A 21,053-nucleotide genomic window follows, 5' to 3' on the forward strand; every position below is an offset into this window, starting at 1 on the left:
TCCGGTCCTCGGGACCCACCAACAGGCCAGGTTTGCAAGATAACTAAATTACATCACAGGTGATCTAATTTGCTGCTCAGTGATTGCAGTATTCTAGTCTGCATCCCCCAAGGTAATACTTAAAATCTGGCCTGTTAGTGGGTCCCGAGGACCGGAATTGAGAACCACTGCTCTAGTCCATTCTCACCACTATCAATTGTAAACACAGATGTCCAACTTCTGTGTTTATCAGTGACAGCTTGTCTCCCAATGGCTCCCACAGATCTAATCTCCTGGCGACTCCTACAGAGTGCAGGATGGGGGAAAGGGATGTGAAGGGGCCTGGGGTGCAGTGCAGATTCCAAAACCCCAACTTGATGATCTCCCTGCAATTGAGAGAGGCAGAGTCACCTGCAATGTGTGGGGAGGTAATAGAGCCGTCTGGGTGCTTCAGCTTAATACCGCAACAAAAGTGAGACTTGTGGAAGATGGTGGAGCTTCTAAGGAGGGAGGGAGAAGATGGAGCAGTGGAAGGGGGGTTGCATGCAGAGGTCAGAGCTCAAGAGGGGTGAAAGTGAGATGTGGATGGGGAATGCAGAGGTAAACAGCCATGGAAGAAGGCAAAGTGCACCCCTGAACTCTGCACAATGTATGTAGCATGCCCCCGAACTCTGCACATAGCACACCCTTGAACTCTGCACTACACCCCCAACTCAGAACTTGTGAATGTGGTTTTGAGGGTGTGTGGGGGGGAGTTGGGGGGGTCGTGGTTGAGTTCCTGCACCTATTTTCTGAGAAAAAAAGCCCTGGGTAAGCCTATAATAAGGCTTATCAATACCAATAGGCAGCGTATTTTATGAGAATAGGTTCAGGAACTCTCCCCTTCTGAGTCACTTCGTGTCTCCATCCCCTACCCAACTTTAAGCACCGCCCCTTAATGCCACCCCCTGCCAACCTCTCAGTACCCCCGCCCCCCTTTTAGAGAATAAAGAGACAAATATTTTGTAGTGCTAAGTAATTTGTATAGTTACATAGTTAGTGAAGTTGAAAAAAGACATCCGTGTGTGTGTGTTTGCTGTTAGCCGTACATTGTGTACCCCTGTATGTTGTGGTCTTTAAGGTGCCTATCTAATAGTTGTTTGAAACTATCAATGCTCCCTACTGATACCACTGATTGTGGAAGAGAATTCCACATCCTTACCGCTCTTACAGTGAAGAACCCCTTACTCACTTTAAGGTAAAACCGCTTTTCCTCTAGTTTTAGTGAGTGGCCACGTGTCTTATTGTATCTCCTTTCTCTGAATAGTTTGTTCCTTATGCTAGGGTCGCCAGTACAGTATTTGTACACTGATATCATATCCCCCCTCAATCGTCTCTTCTCCAGAGAGAATAAGTTCAGTGCTTGTAGTCTTTCCTCATAGCTGATGTCCTCCATTCCCCTAATTATTTTTGTTGCCCTTCTCTGGACTCTTTCCAGTTCCAGCACATCCTTCCTGAGGACCGGTGCCCAGAACTGGACAGCATACTCCAGATGTGGCCGGACCAGAGTCTTGTAGAGAGGGAGAATAATCTCTTTATTTCTGGAGTCAATCCCCTTTTTTATACATCCCAGTATTCTGTTGGCTTTGCTTGCAGTGGCTTGGCATTGCATGCCACTGCCAAGCCTGCATTTGGTAATAATAACAAAAAAGCAACAAAATAGATCCCCCACAGCCAGCAGCAATAGACTCCCCCAGCAACAAAATACCACCCCAGCAACAATAGACCCCCAGCAGCAAAACAACAGATCTAACAGCAGCCAACACCAATAGACTCCCCAGCAGCCAGCAACAATAGACCCCTTCATCAACAGTAGATCCCTTCCAAGTAACAAGTAACCTCCGAGCAACAAAATATCCTCCAGCAGTAACATAGATAAAAATAGACACCCTCTAGCAACAACAGATTCCCCAGGAGCCAGCATCAATAGACCCTTCCATCACACCCAAGCACCACTTGGTATTGCATACATTTAGTGCTGGAGGTGTTGGAACTGCATTCCCCCGCATTCCAGCTGAAAAAAAAAGCCCTGTATATAGGTACAGTAAATATCTCCTGAACATGCACTGTTTAGGAGATATTTACTTTAAAACTTTTATTTACTTTAAAAGTGGCCTGTGACTTTACCGGTGCATGCGTACTGGGCTCTAAATAGACAGTGCCATCCATTCATATCCTGATTCATTTAGAAACTCAGTAAAGTGAAAACTCCCTACTCCCCAGTAGCAGAGCAAGCCAACCAGAGTTGTGCAGTCAGATAATCCTACTAGGAAAATGCTAAAACTACTGCAGTGGCAGGTCAGCCATTTGTCCCATATGTTTGGTCATGGGGAAGTGTCCCTGAGGTCTTCCTCCCAGCCCAGGTAGCTCTCTGGCATTCCTCCCAGTCTATTTGAGTTATATTATCTCTTCAATACTGTCTAACAGGAGTTAAAGCAGCGCTCTACCTAAACCTCCCTCCCCCATCCACTGCCACATTTGGCACTTTTGGTGGGGAGGGGGGAGCGATAACCTGGTTTTGACCTACTCCACCTACTCCAAATTCCTGCTAAGATCGCCGCACTGTGATCTACGTCATGCCCAGCCCCTCCTCCTTCCCCCCACTGACTTCTGGGACCTGTGTGTGTCCATGAAGATGGCGGGACCATTCAGAAAGTACAGCATGACTCGCGCATGTGCAGTAGGGAATCGGCTGTGAAGCCTGAAGGCTTCACTGCCGGTTTCCTTTACTTGCAATGCCGGCGCCTGCACCCGAAGCCGAAGGGCAAATCGGCTTGGGGTGCCGACATTGCGGAATCCCAGGACAGGTAAGGTCCTTATATTAAAAATCAGCAGCTACAGTATTTGTAGCTGCTGATTTCATTTTTTTCCCCCCAGACTGGAACTCCAGTTTAAAGTAGCTGGACTTGAAGGACTTCTTTTCATCCACAAGATGGCAGTAGTAGGTGGGCTTATATATGGAATCGACCTTGGACTGGAGCATGCTGGGAAATGTAGTTTGGGCAGAAATTGGATTAATTACCAAGGCTGACAAAAAAAACTATTGGACCCAGGGGTACCTGAGCAGAAGGGGGGTATAAAATAAAAAGCCTGGGAATCAAGCGTTGGAGAGAGCCACCAACCGGGGAGCTGCTGCAGAGGAAGAGGTGCTGTTTGTGTCTCGCTGGGGGAAGAAGGAGCCGGTGGCTCGAGCTTATGTTGAGTGCTGATGTATTCTGATCCAAACTGCTGGACTGAGATAGACTTGTATGCACTGTTGGCCGCACTGGTACTTGTCTGAATTGCCCGCCTGTGGACCAAGTCCCTGCTGCCCAGGCCTGTTGGAGAAGCCACAGAGGTGTACAGCCGCCACAAAACCCATCATCTTTCCTGCCCGATAGCCAAGGCTTTTTTCAGCTGGAACTTGGTGGAACTCAGTTCCACCACCACTGGCTTAGGCTCTCTGCTCCCTGCTCACCATTATAATAGTAAACACAGAAGTCCAGCTTCTGTGTTTACAAGTGACAGCTTGTCTCCCAATGGCTCTCACAGATCTGATCTCCTGAGTGGACAAGGGAGATGCAGGTGCAGAGCAGATCGTGACTCCCCCCCTGCAATTGAGAGAGGCAGAGCCACCTACAGTGTGTGGGGAGGTACTATAACTGCCTGGATGCTTAACTTTATTGCAGCAACTAAAGTAAGATATGTGGAAGATGTTGGAGCTTTTTAGGAGGATGGAAGGGAGGGAGAAGATGGGGCAGTGGAAGGGGGTTAATGAGTGTAGGAGTAAACTCCTTTTATTTAGCAGCAGCCTCTTTACCTAAACTTCTTTACCCAACCTCTTTATTAGAAGTGTATTTTCCTAAGCGCAGGTATACCCCCACTTTTATAGTGGAGGGGGGTTGCATGCAGAAGTCAGAGCTGAAGAGGGGTGAAAGTGAGATCTGGATGGGGGATACAGAGGTAAGCAGCTGCGGAAGAAGGCTAAACTCTGCACTCTATGTGTAGTACACCCCTAATTTTTGCACTCTGTATGCAGCGCACCCCTGAACTCTGCACTGTGTACGCAGCGCACCCCGGAACTCTGCACTCTGTACGTAATGCACTCCTGGTATTTAATGCCCCTTCAAGACCCTTGCACAGTTAATTGAATTTGACCACATACACAATTTGATGCGGTTTGGAGGGTGTGTGTCTGGGGGGGAGGTTGGTTTTGGGGTCGTGATTGAGTTCCTGCACCTATTTTCTGAGAAAAAAAGCCCTGCCGATAGCTAAAGTTCAAAAAAGCAGGGCCTCTCCAGCGTCTCAGCCAATCACTACTGGAGATTTCCAGGGAGAGCAGTGAGAGGGCCGCAGACCCACAGTTAAGATGAAATATTGACAGTGGTAATATCACTCTCTTGGAAGAAGTTTAGGGGTTTAAACTACTACACACCATTGTCCTAACGTTTGCTGCTGCCGATGACCTAGGTCCAACATGGCCAATGTACCTGCTCTTTTTTCCATATACTGAAACTGTACTTTAACACAGGGCAATAGGGGGCGCTTTTACCCCCTTCTTACCCAGGCCAATTTTCAGCTTTCAGCGCTGTCACACTTTGAATGACAATTAGTCAAGCAACACTGTACCCGTATGATATTTTTGAAGCTTTCTTTTGGTGGTATTTATTCACCACTGGGGTTTTTCTTTATTTTTTGTAAAATAAACATAAAAAGGCCAAGCATTTAAAAAAAAAACAAAAAAAAAAACTGCGTTTTTCTTTGTTTATGTTATAAATTTTTGCAAATAAATAATCTTTCTTCATAAATTTAGGCTAAATTGTATTCTGCTACATTTATTTGGTTAAAATAACCCAAATCAGTGTATATTATTTTGCCCACAAACTATGGTATATGTATGTATATATATATATATATATATATATATATATATATATATATATATATATATATATATGAAAATTGATCAATCCTGATGTACTGACGTCATCATATTAATTGCTTGAAACTTGTAAATGCCAGGACAGTACAAATACCCCATAAATGACCTTTTTGAAAAGAAAATAGCCTAAGGTATTTGTGTAAGAGGTTGTAAGAAGAGTAGAGGAACGGTCGCACTTCCCATCGGATGCAATCAGAATTTATTAATAAAGTAAAAAAAGGCACAGGATGTAACAGGCATCATGCAGGGGACAAAAGGATGATGTGTTTCACACGACTAAGCGTGATGGTTTGATAAAACACGCTTTTTTTACTTTATTAATAAATTCTGATTGCATCCGATGGGAAGTGCGACCGTTCCTCTACTCTTCTTACAATTGGAATCTGCAGCAGTGGCAGGGTGTGCACCCCAGCAGGATTTTGTTCATTTCATCCTAAGGGAATCACCTGGAGCAGCGGTTTCTGTCTTGGCTTATTTAGTAAGAGATATGGCACGTTTTTTGAAGTTGTAATTTTTTTTGTCACAATTTTTTCGAAAATGAATTAAAAAAAAATAGTTTTTTTTTCACATTTGTTAACCGCTGTGGCAGCGATCAGGGACACTGACTGGTGACAGTATGTAAAAAAAAAATAAGTAAAATATATTTTTTAATTATTTTTCATGTATTTATTTATTTATTTTACATTTTGTTTGTGTGACCAGAGCAATACAGTTTTACCATAGCAACACTGTACCATTCCGGGAAGTTGATGAGGATTTTCTTTTTTTTTTTTTACATACTACTTTTGCTTATAACAGTGACTTTCATGTGATCAAATACCACCAAAAGAAAGCTCTGTTTGTGGGGAAAAAAAAGGACATTCAGTTTATTTGGGTACAGCGTAGCACAACCATGCAGTTATCAGGTAAAGTAACGCAGTGCAATATCAAAAAAGAAAAAAAAAAGGCCTGGTCATGAAGGGGGGGGGGGGGTGGGGTAAAGCTTCCGGAGCTGAAGTGGTGTAAGGTAAATCTTAAAAATCAACATGTTTAACCACTTAAGCCCCAGAAGATTTTACCCCCTTGCTGACCAGGCCCTATTTTGCGATTCAGCACTGCGTGACTTTAACGGACAATTGCGCGGTCGTGCGATGCTGTACCCAAATTGACGTCCTTTTTTTCCCACAAACAGAGCTTTCTTTTGGTGGTATTTGATCACCTGTGCGATTTTTACTTTTTGCGCTATAAACAAAAAAAGAGCGACAATTTTGAAAAAATAACAATATTTTTCAAATTTTTTTATATGAAATTCCCCCAAAAAAATAAAAAAATCAAAATTTTTTAACATTTTAGGCCAATTTGTTCTCTGCTACATATGTTTGGTAAAAAAAATTGCAATAAGCGCCTTTTGATTGGTTTGCGCTAAAGTTTTTGCGTTTACTAACTAAGGGAAAGTTTTCTGTCATTTTTGGTGTTTTTTTTTAACGAGTAATGGCGGCGATCTGCGTTTTTTTTTTGCAGGACTGCGACATTGCGGCGGACAGATCGGACCCTTGACTGACATTTTTGACACTTTTGGGGCTACCAGTGACATTTCTACAATAATCAGTGCTATACATATGCACTGTTACTGTAAAAATGACACTGGCAGGGAAGGGGTTAACTTTATTGGTGATGCAGGGGTTAAGTGTGTCCCTAGGGGCGTGCTTCTAACTGTAAAGTGGTGTGGCTAGTGATGTAAGCACAGAGATATATGATCCTACATAGCAGGATCGTATGATCTCTGTTGTTACACCAGGGAGAATGACAGACGGCTTTGTTTACATCAGCCTCCTGCCTTTCTCCCTCTCCACGGGGAGATCGCGCGTGGCACTTCTTAGGGAACGAGCCGGGGGGGGGAGCGCACCTCAAGCGGTGTGCGCTCGCCCCCTAGAGGCTCACAGGCTAGCGACGTAGTCCTACATCACTTTGCCTGTACGGGGCTGACCGCCACAGTAAATAGTCGTGCGGCGGTCGGCAAGCGGTTAACCACTTTCCTTTGCTTTATTTTCCTTTCTGTCACCAGCGCGGGTTATGTTTTTCTTGTACGGCCGGTTACGCCCTTGCCCGTCCCTGATTGGCCCACTTATTGCCTTATTGACAGTTTATAAGACTCCCAGACACCGTGGGGCAGGCGGTGAATTTTTTTCAACCTTTAACCGCTTGCCGACCGCCCGCCACAGATATACTGCGGCAGGCCGGCTTGGCTGCATGAACCGTTGTACCTGTATGGTGGTTCTTGAAAGCACTCCTTGGTGTGCCGCCGAAGGTGCGCGCCAGCCTCCATTAGGCAGTGGGGAAGCCTTTACGCGGGGCCGGCAACTGCGATTGCCGCCAGGCACCTGTGATCACTCCCCGTGGAGAGAGAATGACGGACTGCTGTTGTAAACACAGCAGACCGTTGTTCTCTCTTGGATGAACACAGAGCGCCTGTGATCCTTCTATATAGGAACACAGGTCTCTATGATCATTTCACATGTCCCTCCCCCATACAGTTAGAAAACACTCCCCTAAGCTCACACTTAACCCTTGGATCACCCCTGGGTAAACCCTTCCCTGCCAGTGTCATTATTACAGTAACAATGCATATTTTTAGCACTGATTACTGTAGTAATGTCACTGGTTCCCCCGAAAGTATCAAAAATGTCATCTAGGGGTCCGATCTGTCCGCCGTAATGTCGCAGTCCCGCTAAAAATCACAGATTGCCGCCATTACTAGTAAAAATAAATAAATAAATAAAAATTGCATAAATCTTTCCCCTAGTTTGTAGACGCGATAACTTTTGCGCAAACCAATCAAAATCCGCTTATTGGGATTTTTTTTAAGCAAAAATATGTAGCAGAATACAAATTTGCCTAAAAGGATGAAAAAAATTAGATTTTACATTTTTTGGGGAATGTTATATAGCAGAAAGTGAAATATCTATCTATCTATCTATCTATCTATCTATCTATCTATCTATCTATCTATCTATCTATCTATCTATCTATCTATCTATCTATCTATCTATCTATCTATCTATCTATCTACTGTATATATATATTTTTTTTTTTTCAGAATTGTTGCTCTTTTCTTCTTTATAGTGCACTAAATAAAAATCGCACAGGTGATCAAATACCACCAAAAGAAATCTCTATTTGTGGAAAAAAGTACATCAATTTTATTTGGGTACAGTATCACACGACCGTGCAATTATCCATTAAAGGAACACATTGCCGTATCGTAAAAAATGGCCTGGTCATTAAGGGGGCAAAACTTCCGATCCAGAAGTGGTTAAGTAAAAGCAAGTCAGAGTTAGTAGGTTGAATTTCATTTCATTTTTCTGATGTTAAAGAACTCTGTTATAAATGTCATTAACTCAGAATAAAAAATTACGGAACACTATTTTTATTCTGCTTCCTGGTGCCAAACCGTCTTCATCGCTATTTGTCACCACAATGCATTTTTTTTTTTTTTTTTTACACCACAGCCGGTACTATCCAACAGATGTCTGAGTTTTAAATAGAAGGCTCGGATCTGTTGGGTTTATAAACTATCTGAGGTTTTATTGATGTTTGCTTTATTAGAAATTCGATTTGGCTTCTGCATTGGTTTCATTGTAATAATGAACATGAAAAGAGAAAAAAGAGAATAAAACAAACACAAAAGAAAAAAAATAGACAAAGAGAGCAGTTACATTTGGTGCACAAATCTTAAGATTTGGTGCTGCTTTTCGACAGGGAAAGATATTACTGATACACAAAAATATAAGAGGAAAAACACAAATATATTTTTGTCTGCTGTTGCTTTGATTTATTTTATTTTTATTTTATTTTTTTTTTAAATTAGCATTGGTTCCCACCAGAATCTCACAGGAACCACTTCACATTCCTGTGCGAATCAGTGCGATGCAATTTTCTTTTTTTTTTCCCATAAAGATTTTATTGAAAAAAACGTAAGTAAAAGTACAGCAAGATAATACAAACATTGCACAGCTAGTCACAATGGTGATTAAAACCATTTATTATTTGACGAGAATCAAACAGGATTCCACCAGACAGCTATCCCTTGTGACTAGCTTAACCACTTAAGCCCCGGAGGATTTTCCTGCTAAACGACCAGGGGGTATTTTGCGATTCGGCACTGCGTGACTTTAACAGTCAATTGCGCGGTCGTGCGACGCTGTATCTAAACAAATTTGGCGTCCTTTTTTTCCCACAAACAGAGCTTTCTTTTGGTGGTATTTGATCACCCGTGCGATTTTTACTTTTTGCGCTATAAACAAAAAAAGAGCGCACATTTTGCAAAAATAACAATATTTTTCACATTTTTTTATATGAAATTCCCCAAAAAAAAAATGTAAAAATCAAAATTCTTTTAAATTTTCGGCCAATTTGTTTTATGCTACCTATGTTTGGTAAAAAAAATCGCAAAAAGTGTATTTTGATTGGTTTGCGCAAAAGTTATCGCGTTTACTAACAAAGGGAAAGATTTCTGTCATTTTTGGTGTTTTTTTTTTAACGTGTAATGGCGGCGATCTGCGATTTTTTTTGCGGTACTGCGACATTGGGGCGGACAGATCGGACCCTTGACTGACATTTTTGACACTTTTGGGGTTACCAGTGACATTTATACAGTAATCAGTGCTATATATATGCACTGTTACTGTAAAAATACACTGGTAGTGAAGGGGTTAACTTTATTTGGGAGGGAGGGGCTGTGTGTGTCCCTAGGGGCGTGATTCTTACTGTGATTGGCTGTGGCTCTAGCTGTAAGGACACTGATCAACGGATCTACATACTAGATCCGAGTGATCAGTGTTTTTACAGCGAGGAGAATGACAGGTGGCTTGTTTACACAAGCTGCCTGACATTCTCCTTCTCCCCCGCCGATCGCCGAGTGACCGGCGGACATCGGGTCCGCTGGTCACACGCGCGGGGGGGTCCGTGACCGCGCGGGAGCGGGAGCGCGCCTCCGCGGGCGCGCGCTCGCTCCCCAGAGCCTCACAGGCGAGCGACGTAGACCTACGTCACTCTGCCTGTGAGGGGCCGACTGCCGCAGTAAATATACTGTGAGCAGTCGGCAAGCGGTTAAGTAGCATAGTTCCTGATGCAATTTAAGAACCCGGGGGAACAACTTTCCCTACATGGACTAGACAAAAAGAATGATACATGGTGATTTATCCTTGAAAAGGGCATTAGCCGAAACGCGTAGAATTTATTTCTGGATATTTACTCTGAACAAGTTCCAGGCCTGACACACATGCATGGAACAATAAGAGGAAAATGTCCAAAAAGTCACCCAAATTCACCTTGTCCCCCAAATTCTTACTTCTTCGCTTCCCCACAAATGGGTCTTTAACCCACACATGACAACCTGTCTACTATCTTGTAAAAACGTTGACAATAAATGATTGAAATTTTACTTATATGCCATATTTTCTTTGTATATTTGCCCTTAAAGTCCCATATAACCTGGTTTGAGGCACTAAAATCTACACACAGAAGGTTGTAAGGTTGCACAATGAAAACCTTTGACTTTGTGTAACTAAAATGAAGGCTTTATCCATGCGCCGGCTTCTATACAATTTTTTTGCCACTTGTTAGGCATTTTGCCAAGGTAGGCCTGAAGAAACCTAAAGGCACCCCAGGGTGCCTGGGCACCCATGTTGAAAAAGGCTGCACTACAGAGTCAAATACGCCTTAGACCGATTCCTTCTATGGGAGGTGCAGCAAAGACTCTTCCCTTCAGGATAGTCGCTGCCTTTCATTCCTAATTTAAAAGGTGGGGGTTAGTGGCGCGCTTCAGAAGTGAAATGGGGTAAAAAAACAAATTAAATGTAATTAAAAAGTATAATACATGTGCTAAGTGATAATGAAAATAAAGTGCTATTTTTTGAATGATGTCGTATTCTTTTAGCTGGGGATGTGTTCAAACTTCAATATGGTCGTGCTGAAGTAAATAAATAAATAAATAATCTGTATTTAACTCTATACCGTGCTAAACAGGTTTTCCAACTTAAAAGTGCTGAGTGCTTTCAGTCTTCAATAGATAAACCAGCAAATAAATAAATACGTATTCCAGTCGATATAATGTAAAAACAATTATTCCAAACTATAAGGTGCTATGTGCTTTCACTCTTCATTGAATATATCAAGACAATAAAATATATAGATTCTATAAATTCTTAAAGTGCAGTGTCCGTGAATGTCCGTTTAATTTAATCCACAAAAAGGAGAAATTCAACTATGTGTCTTCAACTTAAAAAACAAGGTGCTTCCGTGCAAACAAACGTGCTATGACTTGTTCCTCCACCAGGTGTCACTTCTAGGTGCTCTAAACTCTCACCTTAGTAAGGTATAAAATACGCCTGTATATATAGATTAGCCTCCGGAGTGGTGATCAACGGCTTGCGCTATCTCCAATCTCCTATTCGTGCTCCCGGGTAAACTTGCTGGGTGCGTTCTAGGGTGCTTTTATTTATGGGGTCCTTAACTCTTGTCTCGACCTCGGGCTCATTAAACACAGAGGACCATCATGGTGCAGTATTTAAAAACAATTTATTCATAAAAAAGCGGTTGCACTTACATTTAGAAAGTTTCTTATACGCATGGAAAATGTTTGATTAGCGTTGGGAGAACTTTGCTCCGATCCTTAACGTCACTTCCGGTGTTTGGCGGCTCCTCCTACGCGTTACGTCACGTCACGTGACTTCCTCAGGGAACTCAGGATAGCGCAGGAACCACCTACACACATAAAATTGCCTTTCATTCCTAACTCCTCAGTCATCAACATAATGAACTATAAAACAAAGCGGAAAAACCATAGTGCTCTCTGTTTTCAAACATTTATTATGCTTGTAAACAAATAATGATTAAAAACACTCACAAGAGAATCTGGATAACATGCGTATAAAATCATCAGCTCATCACGCTGATACTGGTAGTAACTACGTGAAGTCACAGGCTTCAGCTCCTCCCACCCATATGCGTTACGTCCTTCGAGTGGGCTTCTTCAGGAGGTGGGGAGCCAACCTCATAGAAGCCCTAAAGCTCCCCCCCCCCTACTGAAGAAGCCTAATCGGAAGGCGTAACGTGTTTTTGATCACAAGTCCTGCTGACTGTTATTTGATCAACAAGTGTTTGTCACATGCATGTGAAATTGTGGTACAGCTGATTGTAGCCCTAACTATTACATTTTAATTTTGCTTTGCTCATATTTATATGCCTGTTGTGCTGCACCTATTTTATCTATTTCTGAGTAGTGATTTTAGTGAACACACTGAAGGACAATCACCTGTCTAGGGGTCCAGCGTCATGCACACTGGAACTGCTGCTTTGTCATAACCCCCTTTTTATTACCTGAGGCCGATCCAATCCAACAATGAACACGAGCCCAGTAGCTCCAGCCACTGTCTCTCTCCTCATTGGACAGATTGATATCAGCAGGAGCCATTGGCTTCCACTGCTGTCAATCAAATTCTGTGACACAGGAGTGGGGGGGCGGGGCCGACTCCCGCTGTCTGTATCAATGGACGCAGCAGCGTGCCCGCACAGGTGCCCTCATAGAAAGCAGCTTTCCTTGGGGGCACCCGATGAAGGGGAAGAGCCAGAGGCGACAGCAGGGCACCCCAGAAGAGGAGGAATGGGGATGCTCTATGCAAAACCTTCCACAGAGCAGGTATGTATAACATGTTTGTTATTTTTATTAGATAAAAAAAAAGAACCTTTACAACCCCTTTAACCACTTCTGGACCGGGCCTTTTTCTGACACTTGTTAGGTTTTTTTTTGCTAAATTACTTAGAACCCCCAAACATTATATATATATTTTTTTTTTTTAGCAGAGACCCCAGAGAATAAAATAGATATTGTTGCAATATTTTTTTTACACCCTATTTGTGCAGCAGTGTTACAAACACAATTTTTTAAGAAAAAAATCATTTTTTGAATTAAAAAATAAAAAACAGTAAAGTTAGCCCAGTTTTTTTCTATAATGTGAAAGATAATGTTATGCAGAGTAAATAGATACCCAACATGTCATGATTCAAAATTGTGCACGCTTGTGGAAAAGCAACAAACATTGGTACTTAAAAATCCCCAAAGGCGATACTTTAAAAATTTCCACAGGTTACCAGCTTAGAGTTACAGAGGAGGTCTAGGGCTCAAATTATTGCTCTCACTCCAACAATCACGGCAATACCTCACATGTGTGGTTTGAACACCGTTTACATATGTGGGCACGACTTGCGTATGAGTTTGCTTCTGCAACGGGGACGGGGCGCTTTAATTTTTTTTTTTTCTATTTATTTTATCTTTTATTTTTACACCGTCACTCCAGGCCTCCTAGGCCATAGAGTGGAGTGGGGGCCATCTTGCCCGCAATCGACTTCTTGCCTGAGGAGACAGCAGACTGGATCGTTTTACCCGCTACTGGCGGATCCGGTAAGCGGAGAAAATGACCGGAAGCAGCGGGAGGGGGCACCTCTCCTGCCACCCATAAGGGTGATCCCAAGATGAATCCGCCACTGGAACCCCCCCTTATGTTAAAGTGGACTGCCCGCAGTTAAAAAAAAAATACTGGGGTTATGGCAGCTATCTGCTGCCCTAACCCCGGTATTTAACATCAAAGTACCGAAGTAAAACTGTGGCGGGTGGTCCGTAAGTGGTTAAATAGGCTCTGCCTCCACCAAGATGGCTGTCAGAATCCCATGGAGTGGCAGCATCCAATCAGATAGCTTCCCCAGTGACCTGGGAAATCATAGAGGAACCATGTTATTCTTGACTTCCTCTCCAAATGCAGTGCCACTGCAAATGATCGCCACCTACAGTGGAGAAAGTAGACTGCAACTGCTTACAGGTTTACATAGACTTTATAAAAAAATGAGCAAAAAAATCAAGCAACTTTCTATTATTGACGTCTATCTTTTTTTAAGTTCCAATAGAAAGTGTTGGTGGTAGGTTGCACTGATCCAATCAGGCTCTGCTCTCTCGGCAATGATTGATCGCTCTTTTGCCAAATGATCTCTATGCTGTTTCTTTTGCTATCGCGTACAGTATTCTGTCCTTGTTGGTTTTATGTCATCCTTTCCTATCTATTCTCGGTTCTTCAAGGTTACAGTCATTCCGCAGCCTTTTCCCTTCTCTTTTGTATATATTTGTTCTCTGAGACCTCATTAAAAAAACTTGCCTATGGGTAAAATCATTGTGCATAACGGAACGGCCCACGGTACTCCATTTTCAAAGGCAGAAAAATGAACATTTTTAGCTTCATCTGCACTTTTAGTTTGAACCTTCTAAGCTCTAAGACAAGACATCAAATTTCGGGCCTACCAACATGTGACGGGGAGGTCGATTGGTTATTTAGCTCTCTTGGTTTATATGCTGCTTGCCCTTATTGACTCGGTATAAAAGAATAATGATGTCATGGTTCTCTGCTAAAAGAGCTGAAAGGCTTCAAAGAAAAAGAATTCCAGGGTAAATGAGTTGGCACTTTTTTTTTTTTGTTTCAATTCTTAAACTTTTTGCTAACACCAAACTAGAAATTTAATTATAAGGAGTTTTTATAAGGCTATAATTTTTGAGCTCCTGGAAGCAATAAAGCCCAACTCTGGGAAATTTGAAATTTGAAACTTGCAAGTGTTAACTGCTCATTTATTCTAGGGGTAAGTAAAAGCACTTTAACCACTTCTGGACCGGAAGGTTTTCCCCCTTAATGGCCATTTTTTGCAATTCAGCACTTCATTAATGTAATTGACAATTGTGTGGTCACACGATGCTGTACCTAAATACAATTGATGTCCTTTTTTCCCCACAAATAGAGCTTTCTTTTGGTGGTATTTGATTACCTCTGCGATTTATCTTTTTTTGCGCTATAAACAAAAAAAGAGCGATAATTCTGAAAAAAAAAATTATATATCTTTTATCTTCTGCTATATAACATTCCCAATAAAAAAAAAAAAAATATATATATATATATATATATATATGTATATGTATATGTATATATATATATATATATATATATATATATATATATATATATATATATATATATATATGTATATGTATATAAATATATATATATATATATATATATATATATATATATATATATATATGTAAATGTATATATATATATGTATATATAATTATTTCATAAATAATGGAAATTGATGTATACGGACATGTGACCCCTGATGACGTCAGACGCAAACTAACGAAACGCGTAGGACAGGAGCAAACATGACATGCCACTTACGCTTCTTGGAACGCAGGTGAAACACATTGCGGCGTCTCCTGGTTCACGATTATGCTTGACAACTTTCATACATTTTAAGTGTGTTTTTAACCTTTTTTAATAAATATACTTGAACTTACTGCACTTCTTTCTTTTCCCCTCCACAATGGTACTATGAGTATACAGACATATAGGAACACCATGATTGACAGGCTCTACCGGATCCATCTCTTCATAATTGGAAACTCCTATTTCATGCTGGTTTAGACTACCTGGTGTTTGGAGGATAACAATCACATATGGGACTGTGTTTTTCATAAAGTGATTTAAATTGGGTCTTTATGCACTTTATTTTACTTTGTCAATTTATTCATTTGTACTGAAAACACAGCTCAATTTTTTTTGTCTGTTTCAATTTGTTAAGCTTTGCTTTATGACGGGTAGCTTTCTATTTATATCATTTTTGTTTGGATATTTGCACAGGTGTAGGGGCAATTATTTATTTATATGATTTCTAAGTAGGATCAATGTGAACCAGGGTTTAAAATGATAATAATAACAAACCAAAAATACAATCAACGTAATCCCCTAATTAAAAATAAATAATAAAATATCAAAAACTTGAGAACAAAGTGTAACAATATATATATATATATATGTATATTTCAACAGATATGTATAAATATACAAATCCGGCTGCTATCACTAATATCATGTTTTTTACCACACATAAATGAACAATAAATCAACAAAGACAATACTGCACCAGATATCTCAAATGGTTAATGCAAAGTGCGATGTAACAAAAAGTCTATAGATACAAATGTTAAATCAAAATGACACACTGGAATCCACCTTCTGTGCATGATACAAACAATTCAGTGCTCCGTGCTGATCCACCACCCGTGCTTTTGAGCCTCTCACCTCACATTCTGACCCCTGTCTCACCAGCGGGTCAGGACCAGCAGTTCCCCTCTGGGGATACTAGCGGTCTGATGGAGCTCTTTAGCTGTGTGCTCTAGGGCAGACTTCTCAAGACCTTGATCTCAGCCCATATCAGGCCACAGATATATTAGAGGAATGAAAAGAGAAATCTAGTGTTCTCCATTTAAAATCCAAATGATTTATTAAAAAGATAAATATCTCATAAGACAAGCACTTCAGCAGTGCAGGCTGTTCCGGTGTATACAACATTGTTAGTGGCCACGATGTGACGTAGATGGATTTTAAATGGAGAACACTAGATTTCTCTTTTCAGTGCCTCCTCATCATTGTCACCTAGCAGTGCTGCCTATCAGTGCCCATCAGTGCTGCCTACCAGTGCCTATCAGTGCCACCTATCAGTGTCCATCAGTGCCACCTATCAGTGTCCATCAGTGCCACCTATCAGTGTGCATCAGTGCTGCCTATCAGTACTGCCTATCAGCATCGCCTTTCAGTGCCCATCAGTGCTTTGGCGAGAAGCAGAGTCCCAGGAGGAGGTGGACAGCTGTCTCTAGTCCTGCAGTGTGTGAGGAAGGTGGTCTTAGGCGGTCGGCCTAGTGAACCAGGTGTGGAACTGAGCTGCAGAGGATCCAGAGTGCTGACGGTGGAGCTGCTGGCAGAGTCTCTTGGGAAAGCAGTGTCCGTGAGTACTGAGCGACCTGCCAAAGGGTCTGCCCAGGAAGGGGGACCACTCCAGAGAAGTCAGGGGGATCAAGGAGCTAGCTCACACAGGAAGTGTAACAGTAAAGGGGGTACTGTGCAGTTGACCCTGAAGAATAGGAACAAAGGGGGTGCCAGGAAGGGCCCTGAAGATTGTTCTGCAGTACAGTACAGATTACCTCAGACAGTTCATTTCTTACTACTTCACTGCTACTGACAAGGTGAAGCAGCAGCCTTGCTGCACTCAGCATTATTCAGTTGCCCCAGCTACTTGTGCATAGTTATACAAGTTGGAGTATCCCACTCAATCCCTTCTCCTATCCAAGTTCTCAATAAAAACACAAAAACCAAAGCTCCTAGACTGTTTCCTGACTGAGCCAAAAATCACTTGGAAAATGTTGAACTGTTGTGCTGTAGCTAATGGTAACCCAGGGGAACCCGTAATCAGCAGCTCCCAAGGGAGTAGTGCTACACAAATAATTGAAGAATAATAATGGTAATATAGATGTGGCCACATGTATGGGAGGATAGGTATGGAAATACAACCGACACAAGATGTCTCTTTCCGGGTAAGGATCCATTATGCTGTGTCCATCCTCATCTTAGTGGATTGGCGTGATGGTATCCTACAATCAGGGCTTTTTTTCTCAGAGAATAGGTTCAGGAACTCCTCCCTTTCGAGTCACCATTTGACTCCGCCCCTTACCCACCTCCAAGCACTGTTCCTTGGTTCCACCCCTTACACACCTCCAAATACCACACCTTTTAAAGAATACAGATCCAAGTATTATTTTCTGGTGCTAAGTATTTTGTATGGAATTTGTTAATGATAACAAGAAAGACAGTAAAATAGATCTAGCAGCAATGAACTCTCCAACGACAATAGATCAACCCCAGCTACAAAAGACTCCCAACAGCCAGCATCGCTAAACCCTCCAGTAGCCAGGAACAAAGACCCCTCCCTCAACAGTACATTCCTCCCAGCAACAACTGACCCCTGCAACATAAGATCCACCCCCAGAAACAATAGATCCCTACAAGCAACAATAGACCTTCTCAGCTACAATATACCCACCTGCAAAAATAGATACCTTCCAGCAACAAAAAGTTCCTCAGTAGCCAGCATCAATAGACCCTACAGCAGCCAGCAACAACTGACCCCCAGCGACATAAGCCCACCTCAACAACAATAGACCCCTCATGAACAACAGAAGAACTCCCCAGCAACAATAGACCCCCTTCCTACACAAAAATAGATCCCTTCCAGCAACAAAAGGTTCCTCAGAAGCCAGCATCAATAGATCCTACAGCAGCCAGCAACAAAGACCCCTCCCTCAACAATACATCCCTCCCAGCAACAGCTGACCCCCAGCAACGTAAGACCCACCCAACAACAATAGACCCCTCATGAACAACAGAAGAACTTCCCAGCAACAAAAGACCCCCCCCTACACAAAAATAGATCCCTCCAGCAATAATAGATCCCTCAGCAGCCAGTTTCAATAAACCCTCCAGCACACCCTAGCACCTGCTATTACATACATTCAGTTCTGGAGGTGCCAGAACTGCGTTCCCCCTGAAAAAATGCCCTGCCTAGTATATAACAAAGTGCCCAGCAGGCAAGTGGTTAATACTGCTTCAAGGCCTCCTTCACACATACGCAGTCCGTTACCATTCGTTATTCTGAGCGTTAACATGCATTGCACTCACTTTGAATGGGCTACCAAGGTCACACAGCCGAGCCATTAACCTTTTCATGTGTAACTTAGTCCTAAACTATTAACATCAAATAAACTCGATTTATGTTCTCTCTGTGTTGTAGGGTCCTAAAGAATATATGAAAAAATAATATGTACCGCACTTTAAGACTTTTGGCTCTGCCCATTACAAATGATGCTCCCCTCATCTTCTCTAAGCAATAAGTGCCAACAGCATCAAGCAGATTCTTGGGAAAACAAATAATTCACGGGGTTTGGATAAACTCCAGACTTCTTTGAAAGGAAATCACTGACAGGTTCCCAACGTTGGAATGACCCTTCAAAGGAAGGCTGCCATCCGGAACAATACTTTATGGTAATGCACCGGCTCTCAAACCGGCTACCATCACAAGCCGTGTTGTCAGCAAATTAAAAAAAAAAAAAATTGCAAAAAAAAAACAAAACACATCAGGTAAATTAAATTTCGACAGCAAACAAAAAAAAAAAATCAGGTGTATTCTTTCTTACGTTCCTAATGCTTTGAACTTTAGTGCCATTACTTATACCTTGAAGGTTTTTAGCCATCACACAGCTACGGCCTTAATGTCAAGGAACCACTTAAACTGACACATGGTTGTGTATTTAGGTATTACCTCATTAGTAGGCCAGTGCAGCCAACAAGTCACTCTACGACCAGATGGCGTTCATTAAAGCTTTGTTTATTTGTCCGATCATTAATAGAAGTTTGGGTTAAGAGCCACTAATCATTAACAGCATCCATTATTTTTGTTAGTGGATAAACACTCAAATTATGCGAGGAACATCAGACTGTGCTGGCTTTTCCGTGCCAAGTTTGATGTGCCTCTTTGCAGCATCCTGTTTTATGGCCCCGTCATCTGGGAAGTGACAGGCAGCTTTTGGTTTTTACGAAGAGAAACTTATGTGAATTTCTACATAATCACACTCAAGATACTGTCAACGAGACAACATTAGAATATTAATAGTGGCCACATACTGTACAGTATTACTTTCAGATTTGATCTACCAAAAATGTGTAGTGTAAGTGTCCTCCAGACTCCAAGGGGTTGTTTTTCCTAAAGGCAAATAGGTTGTTCACTTTTCAAGGGAATTTTCACTTTGCAGGGGACTTAGCTTAACCACTTAAGCCCACGGAAGATTTTACCCCTTTCCTGACTAGGGCCTATTTTGCGATTCGGCACTGCGTGACTTTAACGGACAATTGCCGATCGTGCGACACTGTACCTAAACGAATTTGACGTCCTTTTTTTCCCACAAACAGAGCTTTCTTTTGGTGGTATTTGATCACCTGTGCGATTTTTTGATCATGCGCTATAAACAAAAAAAGAGCGTCAATTCTGCAAAAATAACAATATTTTTCACATTTTTTATATGAAATTCCCCCCCAAAAGAATGTAAAAATCAAAATTTTTTAACATTTTCGGCCAATTTGTTTTATGCTACATATGTTTGGTAAAAAAAATCGCAAAAATCGCAAAAAGCGTATTTTGATTGGTTGGCGCAAAAGTTATCGCGTTTACTAACAAAGGGAAAGATTTTTGTCATTTTTGTTGTTTTTTTTTAACGCGTAATGGCGGCGATCTGCGATTTTTTTGCGGTACTGCAACATTGCGGCGGACAGATCAGACCCTTGACTGACATTTTTGACACTTTTGGGGTTACCAGTGACATTTCTACAGAAATCAGTGCTATACATATGCACTCTTACTGTAAAATTACACTGGTAGTGAAGGGGTTAACTTTTTTTTGAGCGGGAGGGGTTATGTGTGTCCCTAGGGGCGTGATTCTAACTGTGGCTTGAGGTGTAGGAACAGTGATCAACGGTCCTACATAGTAGAACCGTATGATCACTATTCCTACACAGGGGAGAATGACAGGCGGCTTGTTTACATTAGCCGCCTGCCTTTCTCCCTCTGCACCGACGATCGCCGAGGGGGGGTCCGTGACTTTGAGGGACTGTCCCTGATTTGGAACAAAGTCCTTCTGTCCCTCTTTCCTCCTCATTTGTCCCTCATTTTGGTCTGATCTATATATTTGTACAGTGGCGGCATTCATGGGCCGGGGGGGCGGCAGATGGACCGCACCATACCCCCCCCCATTGACACAGACAGCAGGACTCAGCCCCGCCCCTGGATTCCGTGTCACTAGATTTGATTGACAGCTCACGATGCTGTCAATCTATCCAATGAGGACCCGAGACAGCGGTTGGAGCTACTGGGCTCATGCCCGTCGCTGGAACGTTCGGGGTCCGGTAAGAATACCTGAAGACTCCAAGGGGTTGATTTAATAAAGGCAAATAGGTTGTGCACTTTTCAAGGAAATTTTCACTTTGCAGGGGACTTAGTTTAAAGTGTAATTCCATTGAAAGTCTAACTAAGCTTAATATATATACTGCCACCCCCATTCTAAGCCTATTCTATCTTCCCTGTAAAAGAAATGATGTAGATACTTACAAATTCTGGATCTGCTCTGGTCTGTTTTTTTTTTTTTTCTTTTTTA

The 21,053-nt window shown here is 42.0% G+C and overlaps 1 long non-coding RNA gene across 1 annotated transcript in view; it reads right to left on the reverse strand.

Annotated features, from left to right (window-relative positions):
* The window catches only part of LOC309564927, a 1,622,900-nt gene that overhangs the window by 1,132,218 nt on the left and 469,629 nt on the right, over positions 1–21,053 (reverse strand). The window contains exon 2 of the long non-coding RNA XR_014225768.1: positions 17,555–17,689. This is a non-coding gene — a long non-coding RNA (uncharacterized lncRNA). The remainder of the gene's footprint in view (positions 1–17,554; positions 17,690–21,053) is intronic.

Source organism: Pelophylax lessonae (genome assembly GCF_965119305.1).
Source record: "Pelophylax lessonae genome assembly, chromosome: 10".
Taxonomy (NCBI): domain Eukaryota; kingdom Metazoa; phylum Chordata; class Amphibia; order Anura; family Ranidae; genus Pelophylax; species Pelophylax lessonae.